Source organism: Eurosta solidaginis, chromosome X (genome assembly GCF_040869045.1).
Source record: "Eurosta solidaginis isolate ZX-2024a chromosome X, ASM4086904v1, whole genome shotgun sequence".
Classification (NCBI taxonomy): domain Eukaryota; kingdom Metazoa; phylum Arthropoda; class Insecta; order Diptera; family Tephritidae; genus Eurosta; species Eurosta solidaginis.
This window is the reverse complement of record NC_090324.1, coordinates 165,332,045-165,359,544: the sequence shown is the minus strand read 5'-3', so window position 1 is coordinate 165,359,544 and position 27,500 is coordinate 165,332,045. Positions and strand designations below refer to the sequence as shown.

Sequence of the window (27,500 nt, the reverse complement as noted above, 5' to 3'; positions counted from 1 at the left end):
CATCTGTATAAATATATCGACTTTATTAACCCAAATATAATAAAGTTCAGCTAACAAAATTTTTGTTGCTTTATTTGTGCTGTGCTTCATTGTAATATTTCATTTACATTTTTCTCTTTGTAAATAATACTACCGTACAAGCAACAATTTAAATAATGAAAGTGAACAAGTTATATATATATGAGCTTCGCTAATATATTTTGTGTAAGCGGCCTAGGTAAGGAAAACCTCACTTACTTTCATTGGTCGCTTAAAACACTTCTGTATAAATATATCGACTTTATTAGCCCAAATATAATAAAGTTCAACTAACAAAATTTTAGTTGCTTTATTTGTACATTATTGTAATATTTCATTTACATTTTTCTCTTTGTAAATAATACTACCGTACAAGCAACGATTTAAATAATGAAAGTGAACAAGTTATATATATATGAGCTTCGCTAATATATTTTGTGTAAGCGGCCTAGGTAAGGAAAACCTCACTTACTTTCATTGGTCGCTTAAAACACATCTGTATAAATATATCGACTTTATTAGCCCAAATATAATAAAGTTCAACTAACAAAATTTTAGTTGCTTTATTTGTACATTATTGTAATATTTCATTTACATTTTTCTCTTTGTAAATAATACTACCGTACAAGCAACAATTTAAATAATGAAAGTGAACAAGTTATATATATATGAACTTCGCTAATATATTTTGTGTAAGCGGCCTAGGTAAGGAAAACCTCACTTACTTTCATTGGTCGCTTAAAACACTTCTGTATAAATATATCGACTTTATTAGCCCAAATATAATAAAGTTCAACTAACAAAATTTTAGTTGCTTTATTTGTACATTATTGTAATATTTCATTTACATTTTTCTCTTTGTAAATAATACTACCGTACAAGCAACGATTTAAATAATGAAAGTGAACAAGTTATATATATATGAGCTTCGCTAATATATTTTGTGTAAGCGGCCTAGGTAAGGAAAACCTCACTTACTTTCATTGGTCGCTTAAAACACATCTGTATAAATATATCGACTTTATTAGCCCAAATATAATAAAGTTCAGCTAACAAAATTTTTGTTGCTTCATTTGTACTTTATTGTAGTATTTAATTTTACAATTATTTATTGAATAAAGAATTTTCGTTCTCTTGTATATTTAAGAACGATATTTATTCATTTTGGTATTTCAGTAATAAAATTATTTTTATATACCATACATTTACTTAAATTTCCATTACATGAAACATATACATTTATTATAAAATGTATATTTTTTCTATGATATGAAATTAAAAATTTCATTTATATCGAATTTATATTAATAAAATATTTTAAAAAGCATCTGCTTGCTTCTTGATGATGAGTAAAGTTAACATACAAGTTTTTTTAGAAACACATTGAAGTCAAAATTTTCATACATGTTATTTTTTATATGTGCGCGGCCGCAACACATTTTAACAGTATTTTGAAAATTTTAAAACTTTCATATATGTACTACTTAGTACTTGTATGAGAAACTTTCTCATACTAAAATTTGACAGTTAGTTTAGAATATGAAAACCATTATATGATCAACATCTTCTAATTTAACTAACAGTCTTACTAGGAATTATATCAAATATCAACACTTTGATGTATTAATATTTGAGTTAATAAGCTTAAATTTGCTTATTTTTACTTAGTTTTGCTTAGCTAAAACTAATTTTCATACATTTTTATATGTGCGCGGCCTCAGTGCAAATTTACATACTTGCACTTCATTGGTCGCAACACATTTTAAAAGTAAGATAACGAGGCATTTGGCGATCTTAAGAGAGTCATAGTTACTCCCGCCACCGTTTGTTTACCCGCACTTACTTTAATTTCTTCACTTTTTCATTTCTTCTAGAAAACTTTCATACAAGCTATCATTTTTATAGAGTACTTGTTGCCGCAGCTCTAACAAGCGCCTCTAAAATTTGACTGTTAGTTTAGAATATGAAAACCAATATATGATCAACATTTTCTAATTTAACTAACAGTCTTACTAGGAATTATATCAAATATCAACACTTGATGTATTAATATTTGAGTTAATAAGCTTAAATTTGCTTATTTTTACTTAGTTTTGCTTAGCTAAAACTAATTTTCATACATTTTTATATGTGTGCGGCCTCAGTGCAATGTTACCTCCTTGCACTTCATTGGTCGCAACACATTTTTCGTATGAGAAATTTTCTCATACTAATATTTGACTGTTAGTTTAGAATATGAAAACCATTATATGATCAACATCTTCTAATTTAACTAACAGTCTTACTAGGAATTATATCAAATATCAACACTTTGATGTATTAATATTTGATTTAATAAGCTTAAATTTGCTTACTTTTACTTAGTTTTGCTTAGCTAAAACTAATTTTCATACATTTTTATATGTGCGCGGCCTCAGTGCAATGTTACCTACTTGCACTTCATTGGTCGCAACACATTTTAAAAGTAAGATGACGAGGCATTTGGCGATCTTAAGAGAGTCATAGTTACTCCCGCCACCGTTTGTTTACCCGCACCTACTTTAATTTCTTCACTTTTTCATTTCTTCTAGGAAACTTTCATACAAGCATCATTTTTATAGAGTACTTGTTGCCGCAGCTCTAACAAGCGCCTCTAAAATTTGACTGTTAGTTTAGAATATGAAAACCATTATATGATCAACATATTCTAATTTAACTAACAGTCTTACTAGGAATTATATCAAATATCAACACTTTGATGTATTAATATTTAATTTAATAAGCTTAAATTGGCTTATTTTTACTTAGTTTTGCTTAGCTAAAACTAATTTTCATACATTTTTATATGTGTGCGGCCTCAGTGCAATGTTACCTTCTTGCACTTCATTGGTCGCAACACATTTTTCGTATGAGAAATTTTCTCATACTAAAATTTGACTGTTAGTTTAGAATATGAAAACCATTATATGATCAACATCTTCTAATTTAACTAACAGTCTTACTAGGAATTATATCAAATATCAACACTTTGATGTATTAATATTTGATTTAATAAGCTTAAATTTGCTTATTTTTACTTAGTTTTGCTTAGCTAAAACTAATTTTCATACATTTTTATATGTGCGCGGCCTCAGTGCAATGTTACCTACTTGCACTTCATTGGTCGCAACACATTTTAAAAGTAAGATGACGAGGCATTTGGCGATCTTAAGAGAGTCATAGTTACTCCCGCCACCGTTTGTTTACCCGCACTTACTTTAATTTCTTCACTTTTGCAATTCTTTCAGTAAACTTAATTCTTCTAGGAAATTTAATTAATAAAATATTTTAAAAAGCATCTGCTTGCTTCTTGATGATGAGTAAAGTTAACATACAAGTTTTTTTTAGAAACACATTGAAGTCAAAATTTTCATACATGTTATTTTTTATATGTGCGCGGCCGCAACACATTTTAATAGTATTTTGAAAATTTTAAAACTTTCATATATGTACTAATTAGTACTTGTATGAGAAACTTTCTCATACTAAAATTTGACAGTTAGTTTAGAATATGAAAACCAATATATGATCAACATTTTCTAATTTAACTAACAGTCTTACTAGGAATTATATCAAATATCAACACTTGATGTATTAATATTTGAGTTAATAAGCTTAAATTTGCTTATTTTTACTTAGTTTTGCTTAGCTAAAACTAATTTTCATACATTTTTATATGTGTGCGGCCTCAGTGCAATGTTACCTCCTTGCACTTCATTGGTCGCAACACATTTTTCGTATGAGAAATTTTCTCATACTAAAATTTTGACTGTTAGTTTAGAATATGAAAACCATTATATGATCAACATCTTCTAATTTAACTAACAGTCTTACTAGGAATTATATCAAATATCAACACTTTGATGTATTAATATTTGAGTTAATAAGCTTAAATTTGCTTATTTTTACTTAGTTTTGCTTAGCTAAAACTAATTTTCATACATTTTTTATATGTGCGCGGCCTCAGTGCAATGCTAGTTTGCACTTCGTTAGTCGCAACACAAAGTTTTCATACGTTTAATTGTTTTTACCTTGCATTTCGATAGTAGAAACACATTTTTGAAGTATTTCGAAAATTTCAAAACTTTCATATAAGTAGATGTTAGTACTTGTATGAAACTTTGTCAGTGTCTGTTAGCTTCGCTTAGTGGTTTTGTATGGCTGACCAAAGTTTTCATACGTTTAAGTGTTTTTAGCTTGCATTTCGTTAGCAGCAACACATTTTTTAAGTATTTTGAAAATTTCAAAACTTTCATATAAGTAGATGTTGGTACTTGTATGAAACTTTGTCAGTGCCAGTTAGCTACGCTTAGTGGTTTTGTATGGCTGACCAAAGTTTTCATACATTACCTAAAATTGTTTTCTGACTCGCTCACCTCACATGGCGAAAAATGTATGAAGATACAAACTTTCATACAAGTACAAGATACAAACTTTCATACAAGTACAAAGTTTCATACAAGTAGAAACTTTCATACAAATACAAACTTCCAAACAAGTACAAAGTTTCATACAAGTAGAAACTTTCATACAAGTACAAACTGTACTTGTATGGAAGTTTGTACTTGTATGAAACTTTGTTAGTGTCTTTTAGCTTCGCTTAGTGGTTTTGTATGGCTGACCAAAGTTTTCATACGTTTAAGTGTTTTTAGCTTGCATTTCGTTAGCAGCAACACATTTTTTAAGTATTTTGAAAATTTCAAAACTTTCATATAAGTAGATGTTAGTACTTGTATGAAACTTTGTCAGTGTCTGTTAGCTACGCTTAGTGGTTTTGTATGGCTGACCAAAGTTTTCATACGTTTAAGTGTTTTTAGCTTGCATTTCGTTAGCAGCAACACATTTTTTAAGTATTTTGAAAATTTCAAAACTTTCATATAAGTAGATGTTAGTACTTGTATGAAACTTTGTCAGTGCCTGTTAGCTACGCTTAGTGGTTTTGTATGGCTGACCAAAGTTTTCATACGTTTAAGTGTCTTTAGCTTGCATTTCGTTAGCAGCAACACATTTTTTAAGTATTTTGAAAATTTCAAAACTTTCATATAAGTAGATGTTAGTACTTGTATGAAACTTTGTCAGTGTCTTTTAGCTTCGCTTAGTAGTTTTGTATGGCTGACCAAAGTTTTCATACGTTTAAGTGTTTTTAGCTTGTATTTCGTTAGCAGCAACACATTTTTTAAGTACTTTGAAAATTTCAAAACTTTCATATAATTAGATGTTAGTACTTGTATGAAACTTTGTCAGTGTCTGTTAGCTTCGCTTAGTGGTTTTGTATGGCTGACCAAAGTTTTCATACGTTTAAGTGTTTTTAGCTTGCATTTAGTTAGCAGCAACACATTTTTTAAGTATTTTGAAAATTTCAAAACTTTCATATAAGTAGATGTTAGTACTTGTATGAAACTTTGTTAGTGTCTGTTAGCTTCGCTTAGTGGTTTTGTATGGCTGACCAAAGTTTTCATACGTTTAACTGTTTTTAGCTTGCATTTCGATAGTAGCAACACATTCTTGAAGTATTTTGAAAATTTCAAAACTTTCATATAAGTAGATGTTAGTACTTGTATGAAACTTTGTCAGTGTCTGTTAGCTACGCTTAGTGGTTTTGTATGGCTGACCAAAGTTTTCATACGTTTATTAAAATTGTTTTCTGACTCGCTCACCTCACATGACGAAAAATGTATGAAGATACAAACTTTCATACAACTACAAGATACAAACTTTCATACAAGTACAAAGTTTCATACAAGTAGAAACTTTCATACAAATACAAACTTCCAAACAAGTACAAAGTTTCATACAAGTAGAAACTTTCATACAAGTACAAACTGTACTTGTATGGAAGTTTGTACTTGTATGAAACTTTGTCAGTGTTTGTTAGCTTCGCTTAGTGGTTTTGTATGGCTGACCAAAGTTTTCATACGTTTAAGTGTTTTTAGCTTGCATTTCGTTAGCAGCAACATATTTTTTAAGTATTTTGAAAATTTCAAAACTTTCATATAAGTAGATGTTAGTACTTGTATGAAACTTTGTCAGTGCCTGTTAGCTTCGCTTAGTGGTTTTGTATGGCTGACCAAAGTTTTCATACGTTTAAGTGTTTTTAGCTTGCATTTCGTTAGCAGCAACACATTTTTTAAGTATTTTGAAAATTTCAAAACTTTCATATAAGTAGATGTTAGTACTTGTATGAAACTTTGTCAGTGTCTGTTAGCTACGCTTAGTGGTTTTGTATGGCTGACCAAAGTTTTCATACGTTTAAGTGTTTTTAGCTTGCATTTCGTTAGCAGCAACACATTTTTTAAGTATTTTGAAAATTTCAAAACTTTCATATAAGTAGATGTTAGTACTTGTATGAAACTTTGTCAGTGTCTGTTAGCTTCGCTTAGTGGTTTTGTATGGCTGACCAAAGTTTTCATACGTTTAAGTGTTTTTAGCTTGCATTTCGTTAGCAGCAACACATTTTTTAAGTATTTTGAAAATTTCAAAACTTTCATATAAGTAGATGTTAGTACTTGTATGAAACTTTGTCAGTGTCTTTTAGCTTCGCTTAGTGGTTTTGTATGGCTGACCAAAGTTCTCATACGTTTAAGTGTTTTTAGCTTGCATTTCATTAGCAGCAACAGTACTTGTATGAAACTTTGTCAGTGTCTGTTAGCTTCGCTTAGTGGTTTTGTATGGCTGACCAAAGTTTTCATACGTTTAAGTGTTTTTAGCTTGCATTTCGTTAGCAGCAACACATTTTTTAAGTATTTTGAAAATTTCAAAACTTTCATATAAGTAGATGTTAGTACTTGTATGAAACTTTGTCAGTGTCTGTTAGCTACGCTTAGTGGTTTTGTATGGCTGATCAAAGTTTTCATACGTTTAAGTGTTTTTAGCTTGCATTTCGTTAGCAGCAACACATTTTTTAAGTATTTTGAAAATTTCAAAACTTTCATATAAGTAGATGTTAGTACTTGTATGAAACTTTGTCAGTGCCTTTTAGCTTCGCTCAGTGGTTTTGTATGGCTGACCAAAGTTCTCATACGTTTAAGTGTTTATACTCAGTTGAGCAGAGCTCACAGAGTATATTAAGTTTGATTGGATAACGGTTGGTTGTACATATATAAAGGAATCGAGATAGATATAGACTTCCATATATCAAAATAATCAGGATCGAAAAAAAATTTGATTGAGCCATGTCCGTCCGTCCGTCCGTCCGTCCGTCCGTCCGTCCGTCCGTCCGTCCGTCCGTCCGTCCGTTAACACGATAACTTGAGTAAATTTTGAGCTATCTTGATGAAATTTGGTATGTAGATTCCTGGGCACTCATCTCAGATCGCTATTTAAAATGAACGATATCGGACTATAACCACGCCCACTTTTTCGATATCGAAAATTTCGAAAAACCGAAAAAATGCGATAATTCATTGCCAAAGGCAATTAAGGCGATGAAACTTGGCAGATGGGTTGACGTTATGACGCAGAATAGAAAATTAGTAAGATTTTGGACAATGGGCGTGGCACCGCCCACTTTTACAAGAAGGTAATTTAAAAGTTTTGCAAGCTGTAATTTGGCAGTCGTTGAAGATATCATGATGAAATTTGGCAGGAACGCTGCTACTATTACTATATATGTGCTAAATAAAAATTAGCAAAATTGGATGAAGAACACGCCCACTTTTTAAAAAAAAAATTTTTTAATTCAAATTTTAACAAAAAATTTAATATCTTTACTGTATATAAGTAAATTAAGTCAAAATTCAACTCCTGTAATGATATGATGCAACAAAATACAAAAATAAAAGAAAATTTCAAAATGGGCGTGGCTCCGCCCATTTTCATTTAGTTTGTCTAGAATACTTTTAATGCCATAAGTCGAACAAAAATTTACCAATCCTTCTCAAATTTGGTAGGTACATAGATTCTATGACGGTAACTGTTCTCTGTGAAAATGGCCGAAATCGGTGGAAGCCACGCCCAGTTTTTATGCACAGTCCACCGTCTGTCCTTCCGCTCGGCTGTTAACACAATAACTTGAGCAAAAACCGATATATCTTTACTAAACTTAGCCCACCTACTTATCTGAACTCACTTTATCTCGGTATAAAAAATAGCCGAAATCCGACCATAACCACGCCCACTTTATCGATATCGAAAATTACGAAAAATGAAAAAAATGCCATAATTCTATACCAAATACGAAAAAAGGGATGAAACATGGTAACTGGATTGGTTTATTGACGCAAAATATAACTTTGGAAAAAATTTTGTAAAATGGGTGTGACACCTACCATATTAAGTAGAAGAAAATGAAAAAGTTCTACAAGGCAAAATCAACAGCCCTTGGAATCTTGGCAGGAATACTGTTAGTGGTATTGCATATATAAATAAATTAGCAGTACCCGACAGATGATTTTCTGGATCACCTGGTCCACATTTTGGTCGATATCGCGAGAACACCTTCACATATACATCTAAGGGCCACTCGCTTTTAAAACCCTCATTAATACCTTTAATTTGATATCCATATCGTACAAACACATTCTAGAGTCACCCCCGGCCCACCCTAATGGCGATATCTCGAAAAGGCGTCCACCTATAGACCTAATACCCACTCCCTCTTAAAATGCTCAGTAACACCTTTCGTTTGATACCCATATCGTACAAACATTCTAGAGTCACCTCTGGCCCACCCTAATGGCGATATCTCGAAAAGGCGTCCACCTATAGACCTAATGTTCACTCCCTCTTAAAATGCTCAGTAACACCTTTCGTTTGATACCCATATCGTACAAACATTCTAGAGTCACCCCTGGCCCACCCTATTGGCGATGTCTCGAAAAGGCCACCTATAGACCTAATGCCCACTCCCTCTTAAAATGCTCAGTAACACATTTCGTTTGATACCCATATCGTACAAACATTCTAGAGTCCCCCTGGCCCACCCTAATGGCGATATCTCGAAAAGGCGTCCACCTATAGACCTAATGCCCACTCCCTCTTAAAATGCTCAGTCACACCTTTCGTTTGATACCCATATCGTACAAACATTCTAGAGTCACCCTTGGTCCACCTTTATGGCGATATCTCGAAAAGGCGTCCACCTATAGACCTAATGCCCACTCCCTCTTAAAATGCTCAGTAACACCTTTCGTTTGATACCCATATCGTACAAACATTCTAGAGTCACCCTTGGTCCACCTTTATGGCGATATCTCGAAAAGGCGTCCACATATAGAACTAAGGATTACTCCCTTTTAAAATACTCATTACCACCTTTCATTTGATACCCATATCGTACAAACACATTCTAGAGTCACCCCTGGCCCACCCTAATGGCGATATCTCGAAAAGGCGTCCACCTATAGACCTAATGCCCACTCCCTCTTAAAATGCTCAGTAACACCTTTCGTTTGATACCCATATCGCACAAACATTATAGAGTCACCCCTGGCCCACACTAATGGCGATATCTCGAAAAGACGTCCACCTATAGACCTAATGCCCACTCCCTCTTAAAATGCTCAGTAACACCTTTCGTTTGATACCCATATCGTACAAACACATTCTAGAGTCACCCCTCGCCCACCCTAATGACGATATCTCGAAAAGGCGTCCACTTATAGACCTAATGCCCACTCCCTCTTAAAATGCTCAGTAACACCTTTCGTTTGATACCCATATCGTACAAACATTCTAGAGTCACCCTTGGTCCACCTTTATGGCGATATATCGAAAAGGCGTCCACCTATAGAACTAAGGATTACTCCCTTTTAAGATACTCATTACCATCTTTCATTTGATACCCATATCATACAAACACATTCTAGAGTCACCCCTGGCCCACCCTAATGGCGACATTTCGAAAAGGCGTCCACCTATAGACCTATTGCCCACTCCCTCTTAAAATGCTCAGTAACACTTTTCGTTTTATACCCATATCGTACAAACATTCTAGAGTCACCCCTGGCCCACCCTAATGGCAATATCTCGAAAAGGCGTCCACCTATAGACCTAATGCCCACTCCCTCTTAAAATGCTCAGTAACACCTTTCATTTGATTCCCATATCGTACAAACACATTCTAGAGACACCCCTGGTCCACCTTTATGGCGATATCTCGAAACGGCGGCCACCTATGGACTAAGGATCACTCCTTTTCAAAATACTCATTAACAGCTTTCCTTTGATACCCATATCGTACAAACATATTCTAGAGTCACCCCTGGTCCACCTTTATGGCGATTTCTCGAAAAGGCGTTCACCTATAGAACTAAAGCCCATTCCCTTTTAAAATACTCATTACCACCTTTCATTTGATACCCATATCCTACAAACACATTCTAGAGTCACCCCTGGTCCACCTTAATGGCGATATCTCGAAAGGGCGTCCACCGATAGACCTAAGGCCCACTCCCTCTTAAAATGCTCAGTAACACCTTTCATTTGATACCCATATCGTACAAACAAATTCTAGAGTCAGCCCTGGTCCACCTTTATGGCGATATTCCTAAATGGCGTCCATCCATAGAACTATGGCCTACTCTCTCTTAAAATACTCTTTAATACCTTCCATTTGATACACATGTCATACAACCACATTCCAAGGTTACCCTAGGTTCATTTTCCTACATGGTGATTTTCCTTATTTTGTCTCCATAGCTCTCAACTGAGTATGTAATGTTCGGTTACACCCGAACTTAGCCTTCCTTACTTGTTTTAGCTTGCATTTCATTAGCAGCAACAGTACTTGTATGAAACTTTGTCAGTGTCTGTTAGCTTCGCTTAGTGGTTTTGTATGGCTGACCAAAGTTTTCATACGTTTAAGTGTTTTTAGCTTGCATTTCGTTAGCAGCAACACATTTTTTAAGTATTTTGAAAATTTCAAAACTTTCATATAAGTAGATGTTAGTACTTGTATGAAACTTTGTCAGTGTCTTTTAGCTTCGCTTAGTGGTTTTGTATGGCTGACCAAAGTTCTCATACGTTTAAGTGTTTTTAGCTTGCATTTCATTAGCAGCAACACATTTTTTAAGTATTTTGAAAATTTCAAAACTTTCATATAAGTAGATGTTAGTACTTGTATGAAACTTTGTCAGTGTCTGTTAGCTTCGCTTAGTGGTTTTGTATGGCTGACCAAAGTTTTCATACGTTTAAGTGTTTTTAGCTTGCATTTCGTTAGCAGCAACACATTTTTTAAGTATTTTGAAAATTTCAAAACTTTCATATAAGTAGACGTTAGTACTTGTATGAAACTTTTTCAGTGTCTGTTAGCTACGCTTAGTGGTTTTGTATGGCTGACCAAAGTTTTCATACGTTTAAGTGTTTTTAGCTTGCATTTCGTTAGCAGCAACACATTTTTTAAGTACTTTGAAAATTTCAAAACTTTCATATAAGTAGATGTTAGTACTTGTATGAAACTTTGTCAGTGTCTGTTAGCTTCGCTTAGTGGTTTTGTATGGCTGACCAAAGTTTTCATACGTTTAAGTGTTTTTAGCTTGCATTTCGTTAGCAGCAACACATTTTTTAAGTATTTTGAAAATTTCAAAACTTTCATATAAGTAGATGTTAGTACTTGTATGAAACTTTGTCAGTGCTTGTTGGCTTCGCTTAGTGGTTTTGTATGGCTGACCAAAGTTTTCATACGTTTAAGTGTTTTTAGCTTGCATTTCATTAGTAGCAACACATTTTTTAAGTATTTTGAAAATTTCAAAACTTTCATATAAGTAGATGTCAGTACTAGTATGAAACTTTGTCAGTGTCTGGTAGCTACGCTTAGTGGTTTTGTATGGCTGACCAAAGTTTTCATACGTTCCTTAAAATTGTTTTCTGACCCGCTCACCTCACATGACGAAAAATGTATGAAGATACAAACTTCCATACAAGTACAAGATACAAACTTTCATACAAGTACAAAGTTTCATACAAGTAGAAACTTTCATACAAATACAAACTTCCAAACAAGTACAAAGTTTCATACAAGTAGAAACTTTCATACAAGTACAAACTGTACTTGTATGGAAGTTTGTACTTGTATGAAACTTTGTCAGTGTTTGTTAGCTTCGCTTAGTGGTTTTGTATGGCTGACCAAAGTTTTCATACGTTTAAGTGTTTTTAGCTTGCATTTCGTTAGCAGCAACATATTTTTTAAGTATTTTGAAAATTTCAAAACTTTCATATAAGTAGATGTTAGTACTTGTATGAAACTTTGTCAGTGTCTGTTAGCTTCGCTTAGTGGTTTTGTATGGCTGACCAAAGTTTTCATACGTTTAAGTGTTTTTAGCTTGCATTTAGTTAGCAGCAACACATTTTTTAAGTATTTTGAAAATTTCAAAACTTTCATATAAGTAGATGTTAGTACTTGTATGAAACTTTGTCAGTGTCTGTTAGCTACGCTTAGTGGTTTTGTATGGATGACCAAAGTTTTCATACGTTTAAGTGTTTTTAGCTTGCATTTCGTTAGCAGCAACATATTTTTTAAGTATTTTGAAAATTTCAAAACTTTCATATAAGTAGATGTTAGTACTTGTATGAAACTTTGTCAGTGCCTGTTAGCTTCGCTTAGTGGTTTTGTATGGCTGACCAAAGTTTTCATACGTTTAAGTGTTTTTATCTTGCATTTCGTTAGCAGCAACACATTTTTTAAGTATTTTGAAAATTTCAAAACTTTCATATAAGTAGATGTTAGTACTTGTATGAAACTTTGTCAGTGTCTGTTAGCTACGCTTAGTGGTTTTGTATGGCTGACCAAAGTTTTCATACGTTTAAGTGTTTTTAGCTTGCATTTCGTTAGCAGCAACACATTTTTTAAGTATTTTGAAAATTTCAAAACTTTCATATAAGTAGATGTTAGTACTTGTATGAAACTTTGTCAGTGTCTTTTAGCTTCGCTTAGTGGTTTTGTATGGCTGACCAAAGTTTTCATACGTTTAAGTGTTTTTAGCTTGCATTTCGTTAGCAGCAACACATTTCTTAAGTATTTTGAAAATTTCAAAACTTTCATATAAGTAGATGTTAGTACTTGTATGAAACTTTGTCAGTGTCTGTTAGCTTCGCTTAATGGTTTTGTATGGCTGACCAAAGTTTTCATACGTTTAAGTGTTTTTAGCTTGCATTTCGATAGTAGCAACACATTTTTTAAGTATTTTGAAAATTTCAAAACTTTCATATAAGTAGATGTCAGTACTTGTATGAAACTTTGTCAGTGTCTGTTAGCTTCGCTTAGTGGTTTTGTATGGCTGACCAAAGTTTTCATACGTTTAAGTGTTTTTAGCTTGCATTTCGTTAGCAGCAACACATTTTTTAAGTATTTTGAAAATTTCAAAACTTTCATATAAGTAGATGTTAGTACTTGTATGAAACTTTGTCAGTGTCTGTTAGCTTCGCTTAGTGGTTTTGTATGGGCTGACCAAAGTTTTCATACGTTTAAGTGTTTTTAGCTTGCATTTCGTTAGCAGCAACACATTTTTTTAAGTATTTTGAAAATTTCAAAACTTTCATATAAGTAGATGTTAGTACTTGTATGAAACTTTGTCAGTGTCTGTTAGCTACGCTTAGTGGTTTTGTATGGCTGACAAAAGTTTTCATACGTTTAAGTGTTTTTAGCTTGCATTTCGTTAGCAGCAACACATTTTTTAAGTATTTTGAAAATTTCAAAACTTTCATATAAGTAGATGTTAGTACTTGTATGAAACTTTGTCAGTGCCTGTTAGCTTCGCTTAGTGGTTTTGTATGGCTGACCAAAGTTTTCATACGTTTAAGTGTTTTTAGCTTGCATTTCGATAGTAGCAACACATTTTTGAAGTATTTTGAAAATTTCAAAACTTTCATATAAGTAGATGTTAGTACTTGTATGAAACTTTGTCAGAGTCTGTTAGCATCGCTTAGTGGTTTTGTATGGCTCACCAAAGTTTTCATACGTTTAAGTGTTTTTAGCTTGCATTTCGTTAGCAGCAACACATTTTTTAAGTATTTTGAAAATTTCAAAACTTTCATATAAGTAGATGTAAGTACTTGTATGAAACTTTGTCAGTGTCTGTTAGCTTCGCTTAGTGGTTTTGTATGGCTGACCAAAGTTTTCATACGTTTAAGTGTTTTTAGCTTGCATTTCGATAGTAGCAACACATTTTTTAAGTATTTTGAAAATTTCAAAACTTTCATATAAGTAGATGTTAGTACTTGTATGAAACTTTGTCAGTGCCTGTTAGCTTCGCTTAGTGGTTTTGTATGGCTGACCAAAGTTTTCATACGTTTAAGTGTTTTTAGCTTGCATTTAGTTAGCAGCAACACATTTTTTAAGTATTTTGAAAATTTCAAAACTTTCATATAAGTAGATGTTAGTACTTGTATGAAACTTTGTCAGTGCCTGTTAGCTTCGCTTAGTGGTTTTGTATGGCTGACCAAAGTTTTCATACGTTTAAGTGTTTTTAGCTTGCATTTCATTAGTAGCAACACATTTTTTAAGTATTTTGAAAATTTCAAAACTTTCATATAAGTAGATGTCAGTACTAGTATGAAACTTTGTCAGTGTCTGGTAGCTACGCTTAGTGGTTTTGTATGGCTGACCAAAGTTTTCATACGTTCCTTAAAATTGTTTTCTGACCCGCTCACCTCACATGACGAAAAATGTATGAAGATACAAACTTTCATACAAGTACAAGATACAAACTTTCATACAAGTACAAAGTTTCATACAAGTAGAAACTTTCATACAAGTACAAACTTCCATACAAGTACAAAGTTTCATACAAGTAGAAAAAAGTTTCATACAAGTTCACTTGTATGAAAGTTTCTACTTGTATGAAACTTTGTACTTGTATGAAAGTTTCTACTTGTATGAAACTTTGTACTTGTTTGGAAGTATGAAACTTTTTAATACGTTGTTGTTGTTGTTGTTGTTGTTGGTGTTGTTGTTGGTTTTGGTGTTGTTGTTGTTGTTATATTGAACATTTTTATTAACAAGTAGAAAAAAGTTTCATACAAGTAGAAAAAAGTTTCATACAAGTACAAATTTCCAACCAGTACAAAGTTTCATACAAGTAGAAAAAAGTTTCATACAAGTAAAAACTTCCATACAAGTACAAAGTTTCATACAAGTAGAAAAAGTTTCATACAAGTACAAACTTCCATACAAGTACAAAGTTTCATACAAGTAGAAAAAAGTTTCATACAAGTAGAAAAAAGTTTCATACAAGTACAAACTTCCATACAAGTACAAAGTTTCATACAAGTAGAGAAAAGTTTCATACAAGTACAAACTTCCATACAAGTACAAAGTTTCATACAAGTAGAAAAAGTTCCATACAAGTACAAAGTTTCATACAAGTAGAAAAAGTTTCATACAAGTACAAAAGTTTCATACAAGTACGCTTGGAAACCCTCACATGACCAAAAATGTATGAAAAATACAAGTTTTATAATGTGTTGAATTTTTACCAATAATACCATGTTGGTTTCTTTAGTAAACTAACTAGGCAATATCATCGAAAATATGATAAATTGTCCATATTGAATTTTTCATATATTTTCTGTCAAGTGAGGTAATAATTTAATATTTTTATACTTATATGAAGATTTTCCTTTGTACTTATATTAATAAAAATGTTCAATATAACAACAACAACAACAACAACACCATCAACAACAACAACAACAACAAGAACAACAACAACAACAACAACAACAACAACAACAACAACAACGTATTAAAAAGTTTCATACAAGTAAGGTAATAATTTAATATTTTTATACTTATATGAAGATTTTCCTTTGTACTTATATTAATAAAAATGTTCAATATAACAACAACCACAACAACAACACCAACAACAACAACAACAACAACAACAACAACAACAACGTATTAAAAAGTTTCATACAAGTAAGGTAATAATTTAATATTTTTATACTTATATGAAGATTTTCCTTTGTACTTATATTAATAAAAATGTTCAATATAACAACAACAACAACACCAAAACCAACAACAACAACAACAACAACAACAACAACAACGTATTAAAAAGTTTCATACTTCCAAATGTTCCATATTGTTTTTAGCTTGCATTTCGTTAGCAGCAACACATTTTTTAAGTATTTTGAAAATTTCTAAACTTTCATATAAGTAGATGTTAGTACTTGTATGAAACTTTGTCAGTGTCTGTTAGCTTCGCTTAGTGGTTTTGTATGGCTGACCAAAGTTTTCATACGTTTAAGTGTTTTTAGCTTGCATTTCGTTAGCAGCAACACATTTTTTAAGTATTTTGAAAATTTCAAAACTTTCATATAAGTAGATGTTAGTACTTGTATGAAACTTTGTCAGTGTCTGTTAGCTACGCTTAGTGGTTTTGTATGGCTGACCAAAGTTTTCATACGTTTAAGTGTTTTTAGCTTGCATTTCGTTAGCAGCAACACATTTTTTAAGTATTTTGAAAATTTCAAAACTTTCATATAAGTAGATGTTAGTACTTGTATGAAACTTTGTCAGTGTCTGTTAGCTTCGCTTAGTGGTTTTGTATGGCTGACCAAAGTTTTCATACGTTTAAGTGTTTTTAGCTTGCATTTCGTTAGCAGCAACACATTTTTTAAGTATTTTGAAAATTTCAAAACTTTCATATAAGTAGATGTTAGTACTTGTATGAAACTTTGTCAGTGTCTGTTAGCTTCGCTTAGTGGTTTTGTATGGCTGACCAAAGTTTTCATACGTTTAAGTGTTTTTAGCTTGCATTTCGTTAGCAGCAACACATTTTTTAAGTATTTTGAAAATTTCAAAACTTTCATATAAGTAGATGTTAGTACTTGTATGAAACTTTGTCAGTGTCTGTTAGCTTCGCTTAGTGGTTTTGTATGGCTGACCAAAGTTTTCATACGTTTAAGTGTTTTTAGCTTGCATTTCGATAGTAGCAACACATTTTTGAAGTATTTTGAAAATTTCAAAACTTTCATATAAATAGATGTTAGTACTTGTATGAAACTTTGTCAGTGTCTGTTAGCTTCGCTTAGTGGTTTTGTATGGCTGACCAAAGTTTTCATACGTTTAAGTGTTTTTAGCTTGCATTTCGTTAGCAGCAACACATTTTTTAAGTATTTTGAAAATTTCAAAACTTTCATATAAGTAGATGTTAGTACTTGTATGAAACTTTGTCAGTGTCTGTTAGCTTCGCTTAGTGGTTTTGTATGGCTGACCAAAGTTTTCATACGTTTAAGTGTTTTTAGCTTGCATTTCGTTAGCAGCAACACATTTTTTAAGTATTTTGAAAATTTCAAAACTTTCATATAAGTAGACGTTAGTACTTGTATGAAACTTTGTCAGTGTCTGTTAGCTACGCTTAGTGGTTTTGTATGGCTGACCAAAGTTTACATACGTTTATTAAAATTGTTTTCTGACTCGCTCACCTCACATCACGAAAAATGTATGAAGATACAAACTTTCATACAACTACAAGATACAAACTTTCATACAAGTAGAAACTTTTCAGTACTTTCACAAGTACAAACTTCCAAACAAGTACAAAGTTTCATACAAGTAAAAACTTTCATACAAGTACAAACTGTACTTGTATGGAAGTTTGTACTTGTATGAAACTTTGTCAGTGTTTGTTAGCTTCGCTTAGTGGTTTTGTATGGCTGACCAAAGTTTTCATACGTTTAAGTGTTTTTAGCTTGCATTTCGTTAGCAGCAACACATTTTTTAAGTATTTTGAAAATTTCAAAACTTTCATATAAGTAGATGTTAGTACTTGTATGAAACTTTGTCAGTGTCTGTTAGCTTCGCTTAGTGGTTTTGTATGGCTGACCAAAGTTTTCATACGTTTAAGTGTTTTTAGCTTGCACTTCGTTAGAAGCAACACATTTTTTAAGTATTTTGAAAATTTCAAAACTTTCATATAAGTAGATGTTAGTACTTGTATGAAACTTTGTCAGTGTCTGTTAGCTTCGCTTAGTGGTTTTGTATGGCTGACCAAAGTTTTCATACGTTTAAGTGTTTTTAGCTTGCATTTCGTTAGCAGCAACACATTTTTTAAGTATTTTGAAAATTTCAAAACTCTCATATAAGTAGATGTTAGTACTTGTATGAAACTTTGTCAGTGTCTGTTAGCTACGCTTAGTGGTTTTGTATGGCTGACCAAAGTTTTCATACGTTTAAGTGTTTTTAGCTTGCATTTCGTTAGCAGCAACATATTTTTTAAGTATTTTGAAAATTTCAAAACTTTCATATAAGTAGATGTTAGTACTTGTATGAAACTTTGTCAGTGTCTGTTAGCTTCGCTTAGTGGTTTTGTATGGCTGACCAAAGTTTTCATAGTTTTGAAAATTTCAAAACTCTCATATAAGTAGATGTTAGTACTTGTATGAAACTTTGTCAGTGTCTGTTAGCTACGCTTAGTGGTTTTATATGGCTGACCAAAGTTTTCATACGTTTAAGTGTTTTTAGCTTGCATTTCGTTAGCAGCAACATATTTTTTAAGTATTTTGAAAATTTCAAAACTTTCATATAAGTAGATGTTAGTACTTGTATGAAACTTTGTCAGTGTCTGTTAGCTTCGCTTAGTGGTTTTGTATGGCTGACCAAAGTTTTCATACGTTTAAGTGTTTTTAGCTTGCACTTCTTTAGCAGCAACACATTTTTTAAGTATTTTGAAAATTTCAAAACTTTCATATAAGTAGATGTTAGTACTTGTATGAAACTTTGTCAGTGTCTGTTAGCTACGCTTAGTGGTTTTGTATGGCTGACCAAAGTTTTCATACGTTTAAGTGTTTTTAGCTTGCATTTCGATAGCAGCAACACATTTTTGAAGTATTTTAAAAATTTCAAAACTTTCATATAAGTAGATGTTAGTACTTGTATGAAACTTTGTCAGCGTTTGTTAGCTACGCTTAGTGGTTTTATATGGCTGACCAAAGTTTTCATACGTTTCTTAAAATTGTTTTCTGACCCGCTCACCTCACATGACGAAAAATGTATGAAGATACAAACTTTCATACAAGTACAAGATACAAACTTTCATACAAGTACAAAGTTTCATACAAGTAGAAACTTTCATACAAGTACAAACTTCCATACAAGTACAAAGTTTCATACAAGTAGAAACTTTCATACAAGTACAAACTTCCATACAAGTACAAAGTTTCATACAAGTAGAAACTTTCATACAAGTACAAACTTCCATACAAGTACAAAGTTTCATACAAGTAGAAAAAAGTTTCATACAAGTACAAACTTCCATACAAGTACAAAGTTTCATACAAGTAGAAAAAAGTTTCATACAAGTACAAACTTCCATACAAGTACAAAGTTTCATACAAGTAGAAAAAAGTTTCATACAAGTACTTGTATTTATAATATAATTTTCATACATTTTTATATGTGCGCGGCCTCAGTGCAATGCTAGTTTGCACTTCGTTAGTCGCAACACATTACAAAAGTATTTTGAAACTTTTAAAACTTTCATATATATACTTTCATATATATATGTTATGTTCGGACCTGTTAAGTTTTCTTGTGTTGAGTCAAATTATGCCGCAGGCTCCACTCCTGATAGTGCCCTTCCGTCAATTCCTTTAAGTTTCAGCTTTGCAACCATACTTCCCCCGGAGTCCAAAAGCTTTGGTTTCCCGGGAAGCGACTGAGAGAGCCGTAGCTACACCCAATCGCTAGCTCTAACTTTCGTTCTTAGTTTTTATAGAGGATTTGTCGCACCTAACAAACGCCTCTTTATATATAATTTTCATACATTTTTATATGTGCGCGGCCTCAGTGCAATGCTAGTTTGCACTTCGTTAGTCGCAACACATTTTAAAAGTTAGTTAACGAGGCATTTGGCGATCTTAAGGGAGTCATAATTACTCCCGCCACCGTTTACCCGCGCTTACTTTAATTTGGACACCGTAACATTACGTTCGGTTCATCCCACAGCGCCAGTTCTGCTTACCAAAAGTCGCCCACTGGGCACATTATATCATATAACTTCAACCTTCATATCAAAAAAGGTGAGGTTCTTACCCATTTAAAGTTTTTAGTTGTAGATGACCATACGATCTGCATGTTTATCTAGAGTTCAACCAATATAACAATCTATAAAGATCGCTTGGTTTTAGTCTAATAAAAGCACACGTTCCATAAGGTCCGTGTTTATATTATTGCATGTATTAGCTCTAGAATTACCACAGTTATCCAACTAACTGTTAATGATCGATCTATGGAACCATAACTGATGCCTTTTGCGGTTTCACTTTTAATTCGTGTGTACTTAGACATGCATGGCTTAATCTTTGAGGCAAGCATATAACTACTGGCAGGATCAACCAGAATTATATTTAAAAAATATAATAAAAATTATATTTTTTGTGTTTAATGTAAATAATATTACTCTGCATATGCAAACAATTTAAATAATGAAAGTGAACAAGTTATATATATATGAGCTTCGCTAATATATTTTGTGTAAGCGGCCTAGGTAAGGAAAACCTCACTTACTTTCATTGGTCGCTTAAAACACATCTGTATAAATATATCGACTTTATTAGCCCAAATATAATAAAGTTCAGCTAACAAAATTTTTGTTGCTTTATTTGTGCTGTGCTTCATTGTAATATTTCATTTACATTTTTCTCTTTGTAAATAATACTACCGTACAAGCACCAATTTAAATAATGAAAGTGAGCAAGTTATATATATATGAGCTTCGCTAATATATTTTGTGTAAGCGGCCTAGGTAAGGAAAACCTCACTTACTTTCATTGGTCGCTTAAAACACATCTGTATAAATATATCGACTTTATTAGCCCAAATATAATAAAGTTCAACTAACAAAATTTTAGTTGCTTTATTTGTACATTATTATAATATTTCATTTACATATTTCTCTTTGTAAATAATACTACCGTACAAGCAACAATTTAAATAATGAAAGTGAACAAGTTATATATATATGAGCTTCGCTAATATATTTTGTGTAAGCGGCCTAGGTAAGGAAAACCTCACTTACTTTCATTGGTCGCTTAAAACACATCTGTATAAATATATCGACTTTATTAGCCCAAATATAATAAAGTTCAACTAACAAAATTTTAGTTGCTTTATTTGTACATTATTGTAATATTTCATTTACATTTTTCTCTTTGTAAATAATACTACCGTACAAGCAACAATTTAAATAATGAAAGTGAACAAGTTATATATATATGAACTTCGCTAATATATTTTGTGTAAGCGGCCTAGGTAAGGAAAACCTCACTTACTTTCATTGGTCGCTTAAAACACATCTGTATAAATATATCGACTTTATTAGCCCAAATATAATAAAGTTCAACTAACAAAATTTTTGTTGCTTTATTTGTACTTTATTGTAATAGATTACAATATTTGCTTTTTCATCATTTTTATAGAGGACTTGGCCCCTAAACAAGCGCCTCTCTTTATATTGCATATTTTAAATATGCATATTTTTATAAGATGATTACATCAAAACAATAATAAATTGGAAAATTAATTCCAATAAATTGTTTTCGAATCATTTTTCTCTTTGTAAATAATACTACCGTACAAGCAACAATTTAAATAATGAAAGTGAGCAAGTTATATATATATGAGCTTCGCTAATATATTTTGTGTAAGCGGCCTAGGTAAGGAAAACCTCACTTACTTTCATTGGTCGCTTAAAACACATCTGTATAAATATATCGACTTTATTAGCCCAAATATAATAAAGTTCAACTAACAAAATTTTAGTTGCTTTATTTGTACATTATTATAATATTTCATTTACATATTTCTCTTTGTAAATAATACTACCGTACAAGCACCAATTTAAATAATGAAAGTGAACAAGTTATATATATATGAGCTTCGCTAATATATTTTGTGTAAGCGGCCTAGGTAAGGAAAACCTCACTTACTTTCATTGGTCGCTTAAAACACATCTGTATAAATATATCGACTTTATTAGCCCAAATATAATAAAGTTCAACTAACAAAATTTTAGTTGCTTTATTTGTACATTATTGTAATATTTCATTTACATTTTTCTCTTTGTAAATAATACTACCGTACAAGCAACAATTTAAATAATGAAAGTGAACAAGTTATATATATATGAACTTCGCTAATATATTTTGTGTAAGCGGCCTAGGTAAGGAAAACCTCACTTACTTTCATTGGTCGCTTAAAACACATCTGTATAAATATATCGACTTTATTAGCCCAAATATAATAAAGTTCAACTAACAAAATTTTTGTTGCTTTATTTGTACTTTATTGTAGTAGATTACAATATTTGCTTTTTCATCATTTTTATAGAGGACTTGGCCCCTAAACAAGCGCCTCTCTTTATATTGCATATTTTAAATATGCATATTTTTATAAGATGATTACATCAAAACAATAATAAATTGGAAAATTAATTCCAATAAATTGTTTTCGAATCATCAAGCAAAGGTTAAGCTTCAGTGGATCGCAGTATGGCAGCTGCTCTACCACTTACAACACCTTGCCCGTTACCAAAGTCGTTTACAATTGATTCTAGGCATTGTCATTGTATTAAATAATGTTTTTATATATAACTAGCGCGGCATACGGGTGATATTTGAATCCTCCCGCATTTGCTATGTTATAAATAACATTGGCATCACATATATTCATTTTGTCGTTTATAAATTAAATTTATAAACTTTAAATGATTTAGAGAAGCCATACAATGCAATTTGCCCCATATTTATCATTGCAGTCCAGCACGGATACAACCTTAGAGGCGTTCAGGCATAATCCAACGGACGTAGCATCATACCACTGTTCGCTCGAACAAGTATTGTACCATTGGTCCGTACCTGCGGTTCCTCTCGTACTACGCAGGAATGCTGTCGCAATAATATTTTGTCATTAGTAGGGTAAAACTAACCTGTCTCACGACGGTCTAAACCCAGCTCACGTTCCCTTGAATGGGTGAACAATCCAACGCTTGGTGAATTTTGCTTCACAATGATAGGAAGAGCCGATATCGAAGGATCAAAAAGCAACGTCGCTATGAACGCTTGGCTGCCACAAGTCAGTTATCCCTGTGGTAACTTTTCTGACACCTCTTATTAAAAACTCTTTAAACCAAAAGGATCGATAGGCCGAGCTTTTGCTGTCTCTGTGCGTACTGAACACCGAGATCAAGTCAGCATTTGCCCTTTTGCTCTATGTGTGGTTTCTGTCCGCACTGAGCTGGCCTTGGGACACCTCCGTTATTATTTGAGAGATGTACCGCCCCAGTCAAACTCCCCACCTGGCAATGTCCTTGAATTGGATCATACCTGAGTGTTGGAGTTATACCAAATTTTAATTATGATAATAACATCGAAAAATGTTATCATTTCTCATTAAAATATGTTTACAATTATATAACAAACTCGTGGTACTTTGATCAAGAAGCTTGCATCAAAACCCAATACCATAAGATATATAAATATATCCTTAATATGGCTAGGCAATGATACACGTTCCACTTAATCAAGTAAGTAAGGAAACAATAAGAGTAGTGGTATTTCATTGACGATAAATAACCGAAATTATATATCTCCCACTTATACTACACCTCTTATGTCTCCTTACACTGCCAGACTAGAGTCAAGCTCAACAGGGTCTTCTTTCCCCGCTAATTATTCCAAGCCCGTTCCCTTGGCTGTGGTTTCGCTAGATAGTAGATAGGGACAGTGGGAATCTCGTTAATCCATTCATGCGCGTCACTAATTAGATGACGAGGCATTTGGCTACCTTAAGAGAGTCATAGTTACTCCCGCCGTTTACCCGCGCTTACTTGAATTTCTTCACTTTGACATTCAGAGCACTGGGCAGAAATCACATTGTGTCAACACCCGCTAGGGCCATCACAATGCTTTGTTTTAATTAGACAGTCGGATTCCCCAAGTCCGTGCCAGTTCTGAATTGATTGTTAATTGATAATCGTTATAATTTAAAAAGAATATATAACACTTAATAAAAAATGTATATAACTTTAAAAATTTTAGCAAGAAAGTTCCACAATTGGCTACGTAACTACTATCCGGGGAACAAAAACCGAAGTTTTCTATTTACCCAGAACGAGTACATAAAACCATGATATTGCTTCCCAATCAAGCCCGATTATCTCAATCTTCAGAGCCAATCCTTATCCCGAAGTTACGGATCTAATTTGCCGACTTCCCTTACCTACATTATTCTATCGACTAGAGACTCTTCACCTTGGAGACCAGCTGCGGATATCGGTACGGCCTGTTGAGAAGTTTGCGTGACCCCACCATAAATTTTCAAGGTCCGAGGAGAAAATATCGACACAACAGTAAATGTCATGCTCTTCTAGTCCATCTACCATATCTCTCTTCGAAAGACTTCCATGGTAGTACGACTATAAAACAGAAAAGAAAACTCTTCCGATATCTCTCGACGGCTTCTTTATGGTCGTTCCTGTTGCCAGGATGAGCACAAGGCCCATTTTTAATAACAAACGGATACTCAACAGGTTACGGAATTGGAACCGTATTCCCTTTCGTTCAAAATTATTCAAGTGTTTAAATTTTACTATATATATATATATATATATATTTTTTTTTGTAATTTAAACTTGAAAATTTTCGGCTTTCGCCTTGAACTTAGGACCGACTAACTCGTGATCAACCACTGTTCACACGAAACCCTTCTCCACTTCAGTCCTCCAAGGTCTCATTCGATTATTTGCTACTACCACCAAGATCTGTACCAATGGCGGCTCCATGTAGGCTTACGCCAAACACTTCTATGCACACCATTGTACCCTCCTACTCACTAAAGTTTCAAAATTTATAATTCAATCGAAATTGTATTATAAATCATCTACTTTAGCGGTAATGTATAGGTATACAACTTAAGCGCCATCCATTTTAAGGGCTAGTTGCTTCGGCAGGTGAGTTGTTACACACTCCTTAGCGGATTACGACTTCCATGTCCACCGTCCTGCTGTTTTAAGCAACCAACGCCTTTCATGGTATCTGCATGAGTTGTTAATTTGGGCACCGTAACATTACGTTTGGTTCATCCCACAGCGCCAGTTCTGCTTACCAAAAGTGGCCCACTGGGCACATTATATCATAACCTCAACCTTCATATCAAGAAAGGTGAGGTTCTTACCCATTTAAAGTTTGAGAATAGGTTAAGATCGTTTCGACCCTAAGGCCTCTAATCATTCGCTTTACCAGATAAGATTATTTTACATAATTTTAAAATGCACCAGCTATCCTGAGGGAAACTTCGGAGGGAACCAGCTACTAGATGGTTCGATTGGTCTTTCGCCCCTATACTCAATTCTGACAATCGATTTGCACGTCAGAACTGTTTCGGTCTTCCATCAGGGTTTCCCCTGACTTCAACCTGATCAAGTATAGTTCACCATCTTTCGGGTCACAGCATATATGCTCAAGGTACGCTCCAATTAGAGGTATAAATAATAATAAATTATTATTATACATAATTATATAGAACGCCCCGGGATTGAATTAATAGACTATAATTAAAATAGACTAAAAATTAATCCCATATATTTTAAGTTAAGTTAATTATGCCATTAGGTTTATATAAAATAACCCAATGACTTGCACATATGTTAGACTCCTTGGTCCGTGTTTCAAGACGGGTCCCGAAGGTATCCTGAATCTTTCGCATTGTAAATCATATAAATGCATACAATAAATATTAAAATCAATGATTTTAAAATTATTGTAAAATTCATAAATGAATTTTAGCATTATATATAATAAATCTATCAACACTTTATCAAATCATTAGGCATTTATTTAATATTAATAAGCTATAAAGCAAATTAATTAAAATAAACTTAAAGCCAATGATCTTTTGATAAATAATTTATATGTTAATAGATTACAATGTCCTTATATGAAAAAAATGCACACTATTTTTATAATATTAATAAATTAATATTATATATATAATGATGAATTTTTCATAATGGATATTCAGGTTCATCGGGCTTAACCTCTAAGCAGTTTCACGTACTATTTAACTCTCTATTCAGAGTTCTTTTCAACTTTCCCTCACGGTACTTGTTTACTATCGGTCTCATGGTTATATTTAGTTTTAGATGGAGTTTACCACCCACTTAGTGCTGCACTATCAAGCAACACGACTCTTTGGAAATATCTTTCTAGTAATCATTAACGTTATACGGGCCTGGCACCCTCTATGGGTAAATGGCCTCATTTAAGAAGGACTTAAATCGCTAATTTCTCATACTAGATATTAAGATATTCCATACACTGCATCTCACATTTGCTTACCAAAGTGACTTAGTGCTGAACTGTTTTCTTTTCGCTCGCCGCTACTAAGAAAATCCTTGTTAGTTTCTTTTCCTCCCCTCATTAATATGCTTAAATTCAGGGGGTAATCCCATATGAGTTGAGGTTGTATAATTTTTTTTTTTTTTTTTTATATATATATAAAACAAATATTTTTCTTTTAAATCCATTAAGACTTAAAAATCTTTTCATCCTTGATAAAAATTTTTCATTTTTATACACACACATTGATATTAAAATAAATATTATTATAATTTGTTTTATTAAATAAAGGAGCAATTCTAGAATAAAAATTTTTATTTTAAGCTAGACGTTCCCCAATATAAACAAAATTATTATTTATATAATATAATGTATGTTTGTTTGTTTATTTTCGCTTTAAGGAATACTAAGATTTTTTTCTTAATTTTGAGGATTTCTTGAAAATATATTTTTATTATATATATTTTAATTTGACTATTCATATTATGGATTATGTATATCCAATAATATACCATTTGCTTTAAAATCTTTCAATTAAAAATTAAAAGATCAAGCAACTTATTTAGCATAGTCTTACAACCCTCAACCATATGTAGTCCAAGCAGCACTTTAAAATAAATTAAAGTACGTAACAGCATGGACTGCAATATGCGTTCGAAATGTCGATGTTCATGTGTCCTGCAGTTCACACGATGACGCACAGTTTGCTGCGTTCTTCACCGACCCATGAGCCAAGTGATCCACCGCTTAGAGTTTTAAATTTTTGTTTTTTAATTGTATGTCAATTTTTTTTTTAAATTTTCATATTTATTGAAACATCAATAAATAATCCAATTTTTACCCAAACATTTTTCAGTTGCGTATGTCTTAGTTTACAAAAACAATTTTTACATTGTTAATGCAAACAAATTAACTTATCCTTTATTTATTTTTAAATAAATCGTAAGTACAACCATATAATGTTTATATAGGGTATTATAATACAAAAATAGAAAAATTACAAATAATGAAATAGAACAATAATATATGATTGAACTTGTATATATATTTTGTGTCCGCGGCCTAGGTAAGGAAACCTTACTTACTTTCGTTGGTCGCTTAAAAAACACATATGTATAAATATATACACTTTATAAGCCCAATATAATTATGTTCAACTAACAAAATTTGAACATTTTCTTTTT

At 32.4% G+C, this 27,500-nt stretch overlaps 2 non-coding genes across 2 annotated transcripts; both read right to left on the bottom strand.

The window, feature by feature from the left end:
* Nucleotides 1–22,429: 22,429 nt before the first annotated feature.
* On the bottom strand, nucleotides 22,430–26,443 carry LOC137235547 (large subunit ribosomal RNA). The gene has a single exon (XR_010947965.1). It is a non-coding gene; the product is annotated as a large subunit ribosomal RNA (ribosomal RNA).
* Nucleotides 26,444–26,892: 449 nt separating this feature from the next.
* LOC137235576 (5.8S ribosomal RNA) lies at nucleotides 26,893–27,071 on the bottom strand. The gene has a single exon (XR_010947991.1). It is a non-coding gene; the product is annotated as a 5.8S ribosomal RNA (ribosomal RNA).
* Nucleotides 27,072–27,500: the final 429 nt, after the last annotated feature.